The 15,382-nt window shown below is 40.8% G+C and overlaps 1 long non-coding RNA gene across 1 annotated transcript in view; it reads right to left on the reverse strand.

Moving 5' to 3' along the window:
* The window catches only part of LOC112584680, a 35,211-nt gene extending 20,860 nt beyond the window's left edge, over nt 1-14,351 (reverse strand). Inside the window, exons 1-2 of the long non-coding RNA XR_006550798.2 lie at nt 10,483-14,351; nt 3,184-3,305 (exon numbers count right to left, since the gene is read on the reverse strand). This is a non-coding gene — a long non-coding RNA (uncharacterized LOC112584680). The remainder of the gene's footprint in view (nt 1-3,183; nt 3,306-10,482) is intronic.
* Between the last annotated feature and the right edge of the window lie 1,031 nt (nt 14,352-15,382).

Below are 15,382 nucleotides of genomic sequence, written 5' to 3' on the forward strand. Positions count from 1 at the left end.
TGCATGACCTTGACATCTGCTATTTTTGCTGCTCTGAGGTTTTATTTCCACCACTCTGCCTCCCAGTTATTTCCATGGTTGCTGGAAATCCAACCTACATCTAGATCAGAGGCTAAGTAGGGCATTTTTATTTTACAAGAATTAGCCCCTATGAATTAAGTTGCAAACATTGGGTCAAAGAGTGAAGTAGAAGGAAGCTGCAGAGACACAGTATTTTTGAAGTTTTTCAGAGAAATCACAAGGCTGGACTGTCTCCCCAGTTTGGAAGAAAGACCATCCAAGAGAAGGTCATGACCTGGGTGACAGCATCATGGTTTAATTAGCATCTGCACTGAGTCAGATAACCATCTCTTGTCTTTAGGTAAAATCCCCTCTGTCTCTAAAATACTGGGTACTTCAAGAGCATGCAATGCAAGGACTCCACATAGCAGAGTATTCTGGCAGTAGGGCTGGGAGATTAAATGGATTCTGTGCCACCAAGAGCGTTGGATCCAGACTGAATGACAGAGCACAAACTAAGTCAATAAAAACTCAGGTGCTCCTCAAGAATAGTTCACAAATAAGAATAAGGGAGGATCAGGGAAGAAGGACCTGCACTGGGCAGAGGGAACTTGCCTCTAAAATGCATCAAGATATTTCCCCAGTGGTGTAAGTAAAGACTGCACTTGGATAATGTGTTGTAATAAATGTTGAATAAGAATCTGGAGCGTGTTATCTCTGTATTCCTAATGTCTACCAAAGTGTCCTACTTGTAGTAAATACTCAATAAATTCTTGTTATAAGAGTGAACAAATGCATGAATTTAGTAATCCTCTGTCATCTTTAAATCCGACTCCAGGGCTAGTAACAAAGACCTAATAAAAGTTTTCAATCTTAACATAAAAGACTAATATTTACATGAAGGCCTACTCAAGTTAACTTAGGATGTAAAAAAAGTACTTTATTAATATATTGGAATTCTTTTTATTCCAAGGGAGGGAAAAAATGGACTTTCTCTGAGCTATAAGCTTTGGGGTGACAGCTGAGAAAGAAAAGCAAAATGGTTAAAAGTAGAGAATAATAATTATAGAATAGTGTCATAATTTCCCACTCCAGTACTCTTGCCTGGAGGATCCCATTGACAGAGGAGCCTGGTAGGCTGCAGACCATGGGGTTGCGAAGCGTCAGACATGACTGAGCGACTTCACTTTCACGCATTGGAGAAGGAAATGGCAACCCATGCCAGTATTCTTGCCTGGAGAATCCCGGGGACGGTGGAGCCTGGTGGGCTGCCGTCTATGGGTCACACAGAGCTGGGCACGACTGAAGCGACTCAGCAGCAGCAGCAGCAGCGGTGTCACAATTTAAAATGTAGTTTTAATAACCTAATGCATGTATGGCATTTACAGATTAGTATCTAATGTAAATGCTCTCAATAGATTATGACTATGATTTTACTCTTTAACATTTTTACATGTTCTCCAATAATTAAAAGGCAACGCTCAGAAAAAAATAACCCAAAACATTATTAAATAAGGTCAAAGAATATATGGGTTTGTTAATTTATTAGAAAGACAAGTAACTAATGGATGATGACAAGACTATCTTTACCTGTATATACTGACATATACGATATGGACAGTTACAAAAATGAGAGTATTGATTTAATATATTTTCTAGACTGTGTTCATTACTTAAGGGATCACATAGTGAATCTACTACTAAAAGTAAAGAATACTGTAAGTTTTTAACATGTTGGTTTTTTTATATAAATAGGACACTTTAGGATAAATAAACCAAAGAAGAGGCTTAACTCAGGTCAAGAAACATGAGCACCAAGATGAAAGGTAACATACAGATCAGATATATAAGGAAATGCTGATTAAGCCATATCCTTAAGGCAATACAACTCACTTTCAAAGTACTTACTGGGGCATTTGAAGACTCATAAGGAACTGACAGCCACCCTTAACCAAAAGTAAGAAAAGATCAATCTTTCAAAAAAAGAAAATAAAAAACATAAACCAATTAAGAAAAGAAAACTCCTTCCCAATTAGAAGCTTTGATTCCATGTTTGCTGTGATGAAGGAGGAGAGCTGTCAGATTCATTCGCTGTCATCAAGAAAGTAACAGGATGGGTATAGACCCAAAGGTGTCAGTGTAGACTAACTAAATGATCTATATTGAATATGAACGACTGGGTAGCTTTCTCCTCTCTTGATTATCAAAGAAAGGTGGTAAATGTACAACTTTAAGACCACTGGGTCAGAGTTATTCCAGTACTTTCTTCTCTCCAAAGTCCCAGACATGCCAATAACCTGAGCCCTTTTTCTTGATAGAAATGTTAATACCGAGACCTAAATGATGCCATTTGGGGCTCAAATTGATTTTACAATTAACTGATGTGAGCACCATTTTCCAGCTCACATTTGTGGAAACTTACAAAGAAAAGAGTAGGTTCTTTTGTTTCTCAAAAAAAAAACCAAAACCTTTGGGCCCTTCAAAAAGAAGTTGCTGATATGGCAGCTTGTATGGGTTCACTGATAGTTATGCCAACCAACTGCACTTTGCTTGGTTGGTGCTTCTAGAGCGTTTAGTGAAAGGAGCAGCACAGACACTGTGTATCTTGATTTCAGCAATGTCTGACACGGTCTCTCATAATAAGCTTGTATTAACAGAAGTTGTGGCCCTCAGAGTAGAACAGCTGATGGACTGTTCTTTCAATGGCCAAGGAATGTTGAGTAGTGAGCTCACCAGGAGGGAGTCTCTCCTCTTAATGCTTCAAGGGAATATCATCTTAATATTTTTATAAAATATTCAGATGAAGCCTGGATTAGATACCCCAGCATGCTTAATACCATTGGGAAGAGTTATCCATTCATGATCGTGGTGGCAACCAGGCAAAGGGAAAAGAGGAGTCCCAGGGAGCATTATTATTAATAATTTGGGCCCTTGGGAGGTGTTTTCCAAATCTGCCTGCATTTCAGAAATACCTGGGACCGTGTTGAAAAATATGAACACTCAAGGCCTTGCTTCAGACCTGCTTAACTAGAATTTCAAGTGATAAAGTCCTGGCATTTGTATTTTTTAAAAAAAAAGACTACCAAGGAGATTCAGAGGCAATCATTCCAACTCCCTACTTTCAGAACCACTGTATCAATGGTATTTAGTAAAAGTTTTCCCAGGGTCATAAACGGTCCCTACCTGGTAGTCTAGAGATCTTCATGGGCTTTTGAATTATGAGAAAATCCTTCCCTACACTCCGGTTCCATCCATCCTTGTCTCTTCCTCATGGGGCAGGGCAGGGGAGAGGAGGAGCACAGCACCTGGTAAAGAAAGCACAGGCTGATGTCAGCCAGATTTGGAGTCAAGCCTTGCTTCTGTGACCTACCGCCTGTGCAAGGGGGTCTATGCCTCCAATGCCTCATCTTAAATTGCAAGGATTTAGCGAGACACACATGTAAATTTCTGCCTGGTACATAGTTGTCAGTTAATGCCAGCTATTATTGTTAATAGATTGTTCAGCAAAGTCCTCAGTTCTGTCGATCTGAAGTCTGCACTTTTAGAAAAACATGCCTTTTTAAAATATTTATTTTTCTTTATTTATTTGGCTGTGCCAGGTCTTGGTTGCATCATGTAAGATCTGTGATTTTCACTGCAGCATGTCAGATCTTTAGTTGCAGCATGTGAGATCTAGTTTCCCAAAAAGGAATCAAACCTGGGCTCCCTGCAATGGGAGCTTGGTCTTACTGGACCACAAGGGAAGTCCCAGAACATGCCTTTTATGCAGTCCTGTCCAGAGAAGGAAAGAAGCCACCATATATTGACCATCAACTGTGTGCTGGGCACAAGGTCTGTCTCAGATCTAATCTGATTTCCTTCCTTGTCACCAAAACCCTCATTTTCGCACATGAGGAACTTGAGGCTCAGAGAGGTTAAATGACTTCCCCCAAGTCACCCAGCTAGAAAGGGTCAGATACCAATAATTTGGCTAATAAACTTGCACTGAGGTTTCCCCATGGCACTTTTTTAATGGTTAATATAAGGAGTGGAGAAAGCGTTGCCCTTTAAAAAATCTAAAGAAAGACATTTTGAAACTGCGAGGGAGGGGGGAAGTCACACCACCTACATTCTCCATTATCTGAACACTCAGCAATTAGCCAGAGGAAAAGCCCTACAAACAGGTGGTTATTGCTCACTGGCTTTCCCTGTTTTTCACACACATGCACACACACACACACACACACACACAAACACACACACCCCACAAAGATCCCTGGCCACTTTATTTAAAATTACAATATCTCCCCCATACCACTCTTACTTCTTCCCTTGCTTTATTTTTCTTCTAATTCCTTAATCACTGTCTCACATATTGTCATTTTGGTTATTTATGTTCTTTATTGGGACTCTTCCCCCCTAAAGGGTTAGCTCCTTGAGGGAAGGAATTTTTGTCTATTTTGTTTATTCCAACATACACATGCCTAGAACAGGGAGGCACACATTGACACTCTATAAATGTCTATGGCATGAATGAATGAAAATGGATGGATGGGTGAATGAATAAAAAGTCTTAAAGTATCAATCATAAGAGTTGAAAGTAATTATAATCTTTTTAAATAGCTGCAATGTTCTGGTTTTCTTTTTTTTTATTGTCACCCTGTTTATTTATTTATTTAAATTTTATTTTATTTATCTTTACAATATTGTATTGGTTTTGCCATATATCAAAATGAATCTGCCACAGGTATACATGTGTTCCCCATCCTGAACCCTCCTCCCTCCTCCCTCCCCATACCATCCCTCTGGGTCGTCCCAGTACACCAGCCCCAAGCATCCAGTATCATGCATCGAACCTGGACTGGTGACTCGTTTCATATACGATACACATATTTCAATGCCATTCTCCTGGTTTTCTGTTATAAATATGTACTATTTGTATAATAATAGTTTTCAAAAATGTTACTTCAATTGTCCAGGTTATTAATGATTTAAAGCTGAAGTGAGAACAAAGATAGGTCTGGGGTTATCTTCTTGAGGCCAGATGTGATGGATATTTTCTGCAGGCCCCTCAAATCCACACTCCATCCTTCCTCACTGTTCTATGCCCTGAGATGTTGACCTCTTTGAACTGCATCAACAGGTTCTCTGGACCTCTGGTTTCCAGCTGGGTAAAGAATGAGGCTAGGCTATTTGTCACCAGGCTCTCTGGTTGCTGCAGATGGACTGTGTCCCTCTACTGGAGGCCCCAGTACATCAGGCACCTTCTCCTTACCCCTAATCTCTCTAGGTTCTATAACTGCTCCCACTCTTGTCTCCCTCAGGCCAAGGAATGTAACAGCTCACCATTTTGCATGACCTGAACGCATCGCTTCCTTTGCTGGATCATCTCAACTCTGCCCACACCTTTTAAATAGTGCCTTTATTAAATCTTCCTCAATTACCCAGTTAGGTATGCCACCAGTTCTTTATTGGATTTCTGACTGATAGAAAATGGCGATTGTGCTCACAGTTAGAAGAGCTGAATCCTAATACCAGTTTCACTACTGGTTTGCTCAAGGCTAACCAACCACAGTTCCTTCATCTGAAAACTAAAAAAATTAGGCAAGACAACCTCCAACATTCTGTGATTCTTAAGCCCTTTGCATAGAGAACCAAGTAGTTACTTCCCCACTGGTTAGAAAGTGTTAACTTGATCCAGATTCTGAAAAGGACCAGTCTTCCAGGAACTTAGTCAAAAGGGTTGTAGCTATACTGCTCATGATAAAGCCGAGCTCAGCAATTATAAAGCCAGAAAAATCCAGGCCTATCTTTGCCCTCACTACAGCTTAAAATCAGTAATTTCCTAGAAAACTGAGGCTACAATTTTTAAACTATTATTATACAAATAACACATATTTATAGTAGAAAAACAAGAATTTGCAGCTACATAAGAGGATATCAAGCCAGTCAATCCTAAAGAAAATCAATCCTGAATATTCACTGGAAGGACTAATGCTGAAGCTGAAGCTCCAATACTTTGGCCACCTGATGCAAAGAGCTGACTCATTGGAAAAGACCCTGATGTTGGGAAAGACTGATGGCAAAAGGAGAAGTGGATGGCAAAGGCTGAGATGGTTAGGTAGCATCACTGACTCAATGGACATGAATTTGAGCAAACTCTGGGGGATAGTGGAGGACAAAGGAGCTTGGTGTGCTGCAGTCCCTGGGGTCACAAAGAGACACAACTTAGCAGCTAAACAACAACAAAGAATTGATAATTACTTTCAACATTTGCAATTGACACCTTTCGAGATTTTTTCCTATTCATTCCTATTCCACAAATCCTATCCTATTCCAAATCACATCCTATTCCACAAATATTTACTGAATGCCAGTATATGCCTGGCTTCTAGGCATGTGCATAGTGTTGCATTATTGTGAAGTAGTTGTGTAGCCAAACCTGAGTTCTGGATGCTGCTTCAGTTCTCCACTTTGCCTAAGTATAATACCTGAAGAACTATGTAATTCCTGTTTTTCGGGGAGTGGGTACACATGGCAGTTAAGTTCCCAGAAGGGTGAATTTCTTTTTGTCTTGGTCTGGTAGGACCAAGTTGAACCTTCCTGCCATTTGACTTAGCTTCCTTGTCTTAGACACACCTTTTGCCAGAAAGCTTTCTCTATCACCAAACCAAAATTGTCGACAATAAGAACAAATGAGGAATAAAAAGACCCTTCCAGGAAGTGGGAATTATTTATCCAAATAACACTGGAGGTTTTGAATTAGTATCTTTGAAAGTCAGAGTAGCTTCAAGGTAGTGAAAGCCTTCATCTAGTGTGATTAGAAAAGTAAACCTGCCCAAGCTGAAGAAGCCACACACACTACTAGCTATGGACAGAAGTAGGATAGGGCTCTCTAACTCCTATCTTCAATTCACCTCATCTTCACCAGTGAAGGACAGTTTTGTTTTATTTTGAAAAACACTACACCAACGTTATACTCTGAGAAGCAATAAGGTTAGCAAAAAGTGCATTTGTCTTTCTTATTGACAGTCTATTAATATTTTGAAGACTATCAAAGACCTAGGCTTAATTTAATGAGAGCAGAAAAGAGCTGGCATGGTCCCACAAGGATGAAATTAGGACTGATCATCACTTCATTTTGACAATTCAAGGCTTCTCAGAAGGCAAATATAGTCACTGCTGGAAAGGTGTCTGTAACATAATAATGGTTCGTGAAATTTTGTTAATAAATTAATGAGTGAATAAATTACTCTTAGTTCAGTTCAGTTTAGTCATTCAGTCGTGTCCAACTCTTTGCGACCCCATGAACCGCAGTACGCCAGGCCTCCCTGTCCATTACCAACTCCTGGAGTTTACACAAACTCACGCCCATTGAGTCGGTGATGCCATCCAACCATCTCATCCTCTGTCGTCCCTTTCTCCTCCTGCCCTCAATCCTACCCAGCATCAGGGTCTTTTCCAATGAGTAAACTCTTCACATGAGGTGGTCAAAGTATTGGAGTTTCAGCCTCAGCATCAGTCCTTCCAATGAACACCCAGGACTGATCTCTTTTAGGATGGACTGGTTGGATCTTGTTGCAGTTCAAGGGACTCTCAAGAGTCTTCTCCAACACCACAGTTCAAAAACATCAATTCTTCGGCGCTCGGCTTTCTTTACAACTTTCACATCCATACATGACTACTGGAAAAACCATAGCCTTGACTAGACGAACCTTTGTTGGCAAAGTAATGTCTCTGCTTTTTAATATGCTGTCTAGGTTGGTCATAACTTTCCTCCCAAGGAGTAAGCATCTTTTAATTTCATGGCTGCAATCACCATCTGCAGTATTTTGGAGCCCAAAAAAATAAAGTCTGACACTGTTTCCACTGTTTCCCCATCTATTTCCCATGAAGTGATGGGACCGGATGCCATGATCTTTGTTTTCTGAATGTTGAGGTTTAAGCCAATTTTTTCACTCTCCTCTTTCACCTTCATCAAGAGGCTCTTTAGTTCTTCACTTTCTGCCATAAGGGTGGTGTCATCTGCATATCTGAGGTTATTGATATTTCTCCTGGCAATCTTGATTCCAGCTTCTGCTTCTTCCAGTCCAGCGTTTCTCATGATGTACTCTGCATATAAGTTAAATAAGCAGGGTGACAATATACAGCCTTGACATACTCCTTTCCCTATTTGGAATCAGTCTGTTGTTCCATGTCCAGTTCTAACTGTTGCTTCCTGACCTGCATACAGATTTCTCAAGAGGCAGGTCAGGTGGCCTGGTATTCCCATCTCTTTCAGAATTTTCCACAGTTGATTGTGATCCACACAGTCAAAGGCTTTGGCATAGTCAATAAAGCAGAAATAGATATTTTTTTGGAACTCTCTTGCATTTTCGATGATCCAGCATATGTTGGCAATTTGATCTTTGGTTCCTCTGCCTTTTCTAAAACCAGCTTGAACATCTGGAAGTTCATGGTTCACGTACTGTTGAAGCCTGGCTTGGAGAATTTTGAGCATTACTTTACTAGCATGTGAGATGAGTGCAATTGTGTGGTAGTTTGAGCATTCTTTGGGATTGAAATAAAAACTAACCTTTTCCAGTCCTGTGGCCACTGCTGAGTTTTCCAAATTTGCTGGCATATTGAGTGCAGCACTTTCACAGCATCATCTTTTAGGCTTTGAAATAGTTCAGCTGGAATTCCATTACATCCATGAGCTTTGTTCGTAGTGATGCTTCCTAAGGCCAACTTGACTTCACATTCCAGGATGTCTGGCTCTAGGTGAGAGAGCACACCATTGTGATTATCTGGGTCATGAAGATCTTTTTTGTACAGTTCTTCTGTGTATTCTTGACGCCTCTTCTTAATATCTTCTGCTTCTCTTAGGTCCATATCTTTTCTGTCCTTTATTGAGCCCATCTTTGCATGAAATGTTCCCTTGTTATCTCTAATTTTCTTGAAGAGATCTCTAGTCTTTCCTATTCTGTTGTTTTCCTCTATTTCTTTGCATTGATTGCTGAGGAAGGCTTTTTTATCTCTCCTTGCTATTCTTTGGAACTCTGCATTCAGATGGTATATCTTTCCTTTTCTCCTTTGTTTTTTGCTTCTCTTCTTTTCACAGCTATTTGTAAGACCTCCTCAGATAGCCATTTTGCTTTTTTGCATTTTTTTTTCTTGGGGATGGTCTTGCTCCCTGTCTCCTATACAATGTTATGAACCTCCATCCATAGTTCATCAGGCACTCTATCAAATCTAGTCCCTTAAATCTATTTCTCACTTCCACTGTATAATCAAGGGATTTGATTTAAGTCATACCTGAATCGCCTAGTGGTTTTCCCCACTTTCTTCAATTTAAGTCTGGATTTGGCAATAAGGAGTTCATCATCTGAGCCACAGTCAGCTCCCGATCTTGTTTTTGCTGACTATATAGAGCTTCTTCACCTTTGGCTGCAAAGAATATAATCAATCTGGTTTTGGTGTTGACCATCTGGTGATGTCCATGTACAGAGTCTTGTCTTATGTTGTTGGAAGGGGTGTTTGCTATGACCAGTGCGTTCTCTTGACAAAACTCTATTAGTCTTTGCTCTGCTTCATTCTGTACTCCAAGGCAAAATTTGCCTGTTACTCTAGGTATTTCTTGACTTCCTACTTTTGTATTACAATCTCCTATAATGAAAAGGACATCTTTTTGGCGTGTTAGTTCTAAAAGGTCTTGTAGGTCTTCATAGAACCGTTCAACTTCAGCTTCTTCAGCATTCCTGGTCAGGGCATAGACTTGGATTACTGTGATATTGAACGGTTTGCCTTGGAAATGAACACAGGTCATTTTGTTGTTTTTGAGATTGCATCCAAGTACTGCATTTCGGACTCTTTTGTTGACTATGATGGCTACTCCATTTCTTCTAAGGGATTCCTGCCCACAGTAGTAGATGTAATGGTCATCTGAGTTAAATTCCCCCATTCTAGTTCATTTTAGTTTGCTGATTCCTAGAATGTCAACGTTCACTCTTGCCATCTCCTGTTTGACCACTTCCAATTTGCCTTGATTCATGGACCTCACATTCCAGGTTCCTATGCAATATTGCTTCTTATAGCATTGGACCCTGCTTCTATCACCAGTCACATGCACAGCTGGGTGCTGTTTTTGCTTTGGGTCCATCCCTTCATTCTTTCTGGAGTTATTTCTCCACTGATCTCCAGTAGCATATTGGGTACCTACCGACCTGGGGAGTTCATCTTTTAGTGTCCTATCTTTTTTCTTTTTCATACTGTTCAGGGGTTTTCAAAGCAAGAATAGTGAAGTGGTTTGCCATTCCCTTTTCCAGTGGACCACATTCGGTCAGACCTCTCCAGCATGACCTGTCCTTCTAGGGTGGCCCCACATGGCATGGCTTAATTTTATTGAGTTAGACAAGGCTGTGGTCCATGTGATCAGATTGGCTAGTTGTCTGTGATCATGGTTTCTGTCTTCCCTCTGATGCCCTCTCTCAGCACCTACCCTCTCACTTGGGTTTCTCTTACCTCTCTTCACGGCTGCTCCAGCAAAGCACAGCTGCTGCTCCTGACCTTGGACGTGGGGTAGGTCCTCTGGGCAGATCCTGCGCCACGCAGCCATATTTTAACATCTAGTGTTTAACAATATTTGACATTTATCAACAATGTTTTGAATTTATGAGGTATAAACAGAATGGGAAAGAAACAGGAGAAGGTGAAGGAGAAGGGGAGTCCTGGAGTACAAGTTGGACTTCACAGAACACAGGACAACTTGCTCTGTCTTGTGCCAGACTCACCTGTAAAATGGGATAACGGTAACTTCCCCATATGTCTCTTGTGAGTTTTATTTATTTATTTATTTATTTTGGCTGTGCTGGGCCTTTTTTGCAACATGTGAGACCTTTAGTTCCATCCTGTGGCATCTAGTTTCCTGAAAAGGTATCAAACCAGGGCCCCCTGCACTGGGAGCATGAAATCTTAGCCACTGGACAACAAGGTAAGTGTTGTGAGTTTTAAATGAATTAATTATGTAAAATGCTTATAATAGGACCTGGCACATGGTAAATTATCAATAAACATTAGCTATTACCCACCACTCCTCCCCCTTCTCCTCCTCCTTCTCTCCATACACTCAAGGAAATTTCCTGATCTGCCCCCTAGAAATTTTGTCCTCCTGCTGGTAATCTACTGTGTCTGTGGACCCTTTTACATATTACAGGATATACTGATGGTGTTTCACAATATCTACATTACAGACATTTGAAAATTTTAAATAAACTTGATACTGAAATTAGTTTCACTTGACAATGATCCCATCTCAGACATTCCTCTTAGGCCAAATACTGTCACTGAGCAAAGAGAACAGTGAAGCAACATGGCCACAGTCAATCTGGTGACTGAAAAGGTTTAGGTTCTTACTCTCATTCATTCAACAAATATTTATTAAATGGCAGGAACACCAGAAAGGAACTAGACATTGATCTTGTCTTAATACAAGCTTCCATCAGAGGGTAGTAAAAAATCAGACAGAGATTGTCAATATGGGTAGAAAATGATGTGGGCCACAGAGAAGCACAGCTAGATTGCTATGGACCTCTAGTGTCAGGAGAGGCTGGCTTCTGTTGGGGACTCAAGAAAAGAGAGTGCCATTCACACAGATACATATCACCAATGCCTGCCATGGGTAGTGACTCAAACCATCCTAAAATAGTTACCTTAAGCATAAGGATCTGATCTTTGCCTAGGGGGGGTTGCTCTCTAGAATTGTAGTGCAGGCCAAGTATGTCATGCCGTATACCTTTATACCAGCCATCCTACCACCAGCACCACAACTCTCCCAGCCGCTGCAGAATGCATCCAGAACTGCATCTTGAATGTTCCCACTGCATGCCCCTTGTTCTTCAGGGTCCATGGGTGGCAGCAGGCCAATCCTCAAAGGAGAGCTCACCAACAGCATGGGCATCACAAACTTGACACAAGGGACCTCTGAAGTCATGAATGTGTTCTGCTTGTGTTTAAAACTGTGGCCCTTGGCATTGTGTATACTCAGTCAATGGTAATAACCAGTCAGTGGCTTTAACCAGCTCAATTAAAACAAAACCTCAATAATTGACTAGGCAACTGCAAAGGTTAATGAAGTTTCAGTTTGGTCAACACATTGAAACTTCTATGAATGGCATCAGCTAGAATTGTGCTGAGTGTAATCTGTTCACCAAAACTTGGAGGGCCTGACTAAGAAAGCCACAGGGCTTTAACAGCTTGACTTACCAGGCAAAAGAACAAACATTTTTAGATAAAACATACTGCAAAGAAATAATGAAATTTGTTTCAGGTTTTAAGCATGCCAATTGCAAAGATGTATATATGTGGTTTTGTGCACATCTTTCCAAGTTACATCTTTGTCAATATATCATCTTACATTGGTAAATGATTGTGTGATTTGGGTAACACTTTAGTCTCTTACAAGATGATATTCTGGAAAGGTCAGCACTGTGCCAACTCACTCACAACCTCTTCTGAGGGGATCCACCCTGCCCACACTTCCTGCCAAAGGGGCAGGCCCAGGAAGCCATGTTTAATACTCAGAGCCCTACCTCCTCTGTCCACAAATGATTGGCTGTAGCTCAGGCACCAGTACACAAACCATAGACTGGTCAGGGAGTTCTAGTTTGCCCTTGAAGATGGACAGGACCAATCAGATTCTCTCTTAGGGCCCTGAGCATGGAGAAAAATAGCCATCATTTAGTGCTAGGACCAGATGAAGTGGATATATAGCATGTCACTTAATCCATGAACTCCTGCTGCTGAAGGCCTGGGAGCCTTCTTAAATCTAGAGTCAACTTTGAGCTCCAGGCTCTTTGAGGCCAACATTTAATACAGTTCCTGGTTCCTGTATTTCCACATTCCTTCATCATTTTAAAATAAAGTGATGTAATACAATATGCTAAAGCCCTTCATCTTGAGTTGGCTTAAATGGCTATCTGTTCTTGCAAGTAAAACAGCCAAACCAAAACCAATGGGAAATTAAAACTGGGTCCCAAATGAATGCTCAGGCCACAAGGCCTTCTAAAGAAATCTCAAGAAGAAAGGCAAACTGACAATGTCTTAGCCATTACTGGGAAGGCAATAGAAACCAAAAAAAGAAAAAAGGGAACTGAAAGCCTTTAAAGACGATTTGGAAAGTTTGTGTGTGTATGCCACCTTAATGGGTATGCAGTGACTTGTAGAACCAGCACCATGAATGGAGAAGACATAGTCTTACTGAGTTCTCTCTCATGAGCGAAACCAACCAAACTTAAAATAGATGATGAATGACTGCTGGTTATGAGATATGCTAAAGGCACAGGAATCACAAATGATTGAAGCCAATTCACAAGAAAAACAGGACAATAATATTTGACGCAGCCTCAAAAGCAGGTGCTTGGTTTAGGGTGTGTCTATATGGCCCTGGTTTTTGTTTCCACTCAACTTTGGAAACTAAATGACACTGCTTTCTATTTTAAAATGGAAATGTATTGGTTCATATAGACTGTGCCTAAACAAAAGGCAGTTTCCACATAGCTCCTCAGTGGTAGCATTTTTTGTCCAAAGATATTTCATGGTTTGGGGTTCAATATAATTTAGCCACTGTCTAAATATTCCAGTTGATTTAGAAAGTGAATTATTATCATTTTTTATCTATGAAGACATTCCACTAGTTAAAAAAATAAACTACTTGTGAACTGAAGTTTTCACTACTTGAATGTGCTTTTCTATACCTGTATTAAATAAATTGTGTCTTCTTTCCTGGGGGAAGCAATGTGGGGAAGTAGCTAACTGATGGACTTTGGAAACAGATCAGCCTGAGTTCAAATCCAGGTTCAGTGATTTTCTTTCTTTCTTTTTTTTTTTTTTCTAGTCTTGTGACCTTGGGCAAGTTAGTCCTGCAGTTTCTTTATTTGTCAGATAAGCATGATGATAATAATAGTACAAACTTTACAGGATGTACAAATTAAATGAATTAAGATAGATAAAGTGCTTAAAACCATGCCTGGTAGTTTATTTTCTATAAATAATCTAAAAATGTTTACTACTATTGTGTGTCCAACTTTCATCAAACTCACAAAATAAGTCATTGAGTGCATGCAAATATTGTCCTAGGAATGTACTTTTGTAATCTTGTTTAAAATTCACAATTGGAGGGTAGAAATTACCATCCCAATTTTATAGAAGTAGAATAAACCTCATTCACTGATTTGCTAAAGGTTGCCTGGTAATATATGGTAGAGCCAGTATCTGTGAATTTACATGTTAATCCAATCCACATGTTTTTTTAATTGAGTACTGGTTACACACTGGGGACTTCCTAGGTGGCACTAGTGGTAAAAAAAAAAAAAAAAAAAACCTGCCTGGCAATGCAGGAGACAGAAGAGACCTGGGTTCAATTCCTAGGTTGGGAAGATCCCCTGGAGGAGGAAATGGCAACCCACTCCAGTATTCTTGCCTGGAGAATCCCATGGACAGAGGAGCCAGGTGGGGTACAGTGCATAGGGTCACAAAGAGTCGGGACTGAAGCAAATCCCTTGCCTGGGTGCTGAAATATAGACAGGCATCAAGCAGACATAAATCCTTGCCTTCATGGAGCTAACCTTCAGTTAGAGGAGACAATCAAAAATGGGAAGAGGAGAGGAAGCAGGACTGTGTGCTGCAGGGTGGATGCAGTTCAGAATGCAGTTGTGGCTATAACAGATAACCAGGGAAGGTCTCACTGAAGAGAGGATGTTTGAGGAAAGGCCTAAGAGAAGAAAGGAAGCCATGGAGTAGCTAAAGGGAAAGCTTCTGGGCAGCATAAAGAGTATGTGCAAAGTCTCTGAGGCAGGAGTGTGCCTGGTATGTTCCAGGAACAGCAAAAGGTGACTGAAAGAGGAAAAAGAGGGGAAACAACAGGCAATGTGACTCAGTGGTAAAGAATCTGCCTGCTAAAGCAGGAGATGCAGGGGACATGGGTTTAATCCCTAGGTTAGGAAGATCCCCTGGAGAAGGGAATAGCAACCCACTCCAGTATTCTTGCCTGGAAAATCCCATGGACAGAAGAGCCTGGCAGGCTACAGTCCAGGGGCCCACAAAGAGTTGGACATCACTGAGAGCAAAAGCAACGATAGGAGATGAGGTAGAAGAGGGGAGGGCTTGACTGATATTAATATTTGCTTAAGAGACCCCCTCATCTCAACCATGTTTATGTTAACTAGGGCTTTGCCTCCACAAAGGCAGCATATATTAAGAGGCCACTGATGGAAGAGTCCCCCCTCTGGAAAGGACATCTCCATCCTGTAGAGAGGAAAACCCAGGCCTTGTGTTAGTCGTCAGGTAGTTCGTCAGAACTGAAACTACATAACCAGCATGCCCCCGCCCAACCCCTCCACTGGCTGGAAGCAACCATGACGACGGT

The sequence above is a fragment of the Bubalus bubalis genome, chromosome 4 (genome assembly GCF_019923935.1).
Source record: "Bubalus bubalis isolate 160015118507 breed Murrah chromosome 4, NDDB_SH_1, whole genome shotgun sequence".
Taxonomy (NCBI): Eukaryota; Metazoa; Chordata; class Mammalia; order Artiodactyla; family Bovidae; genus Bubalus; species Bubalus bubalis.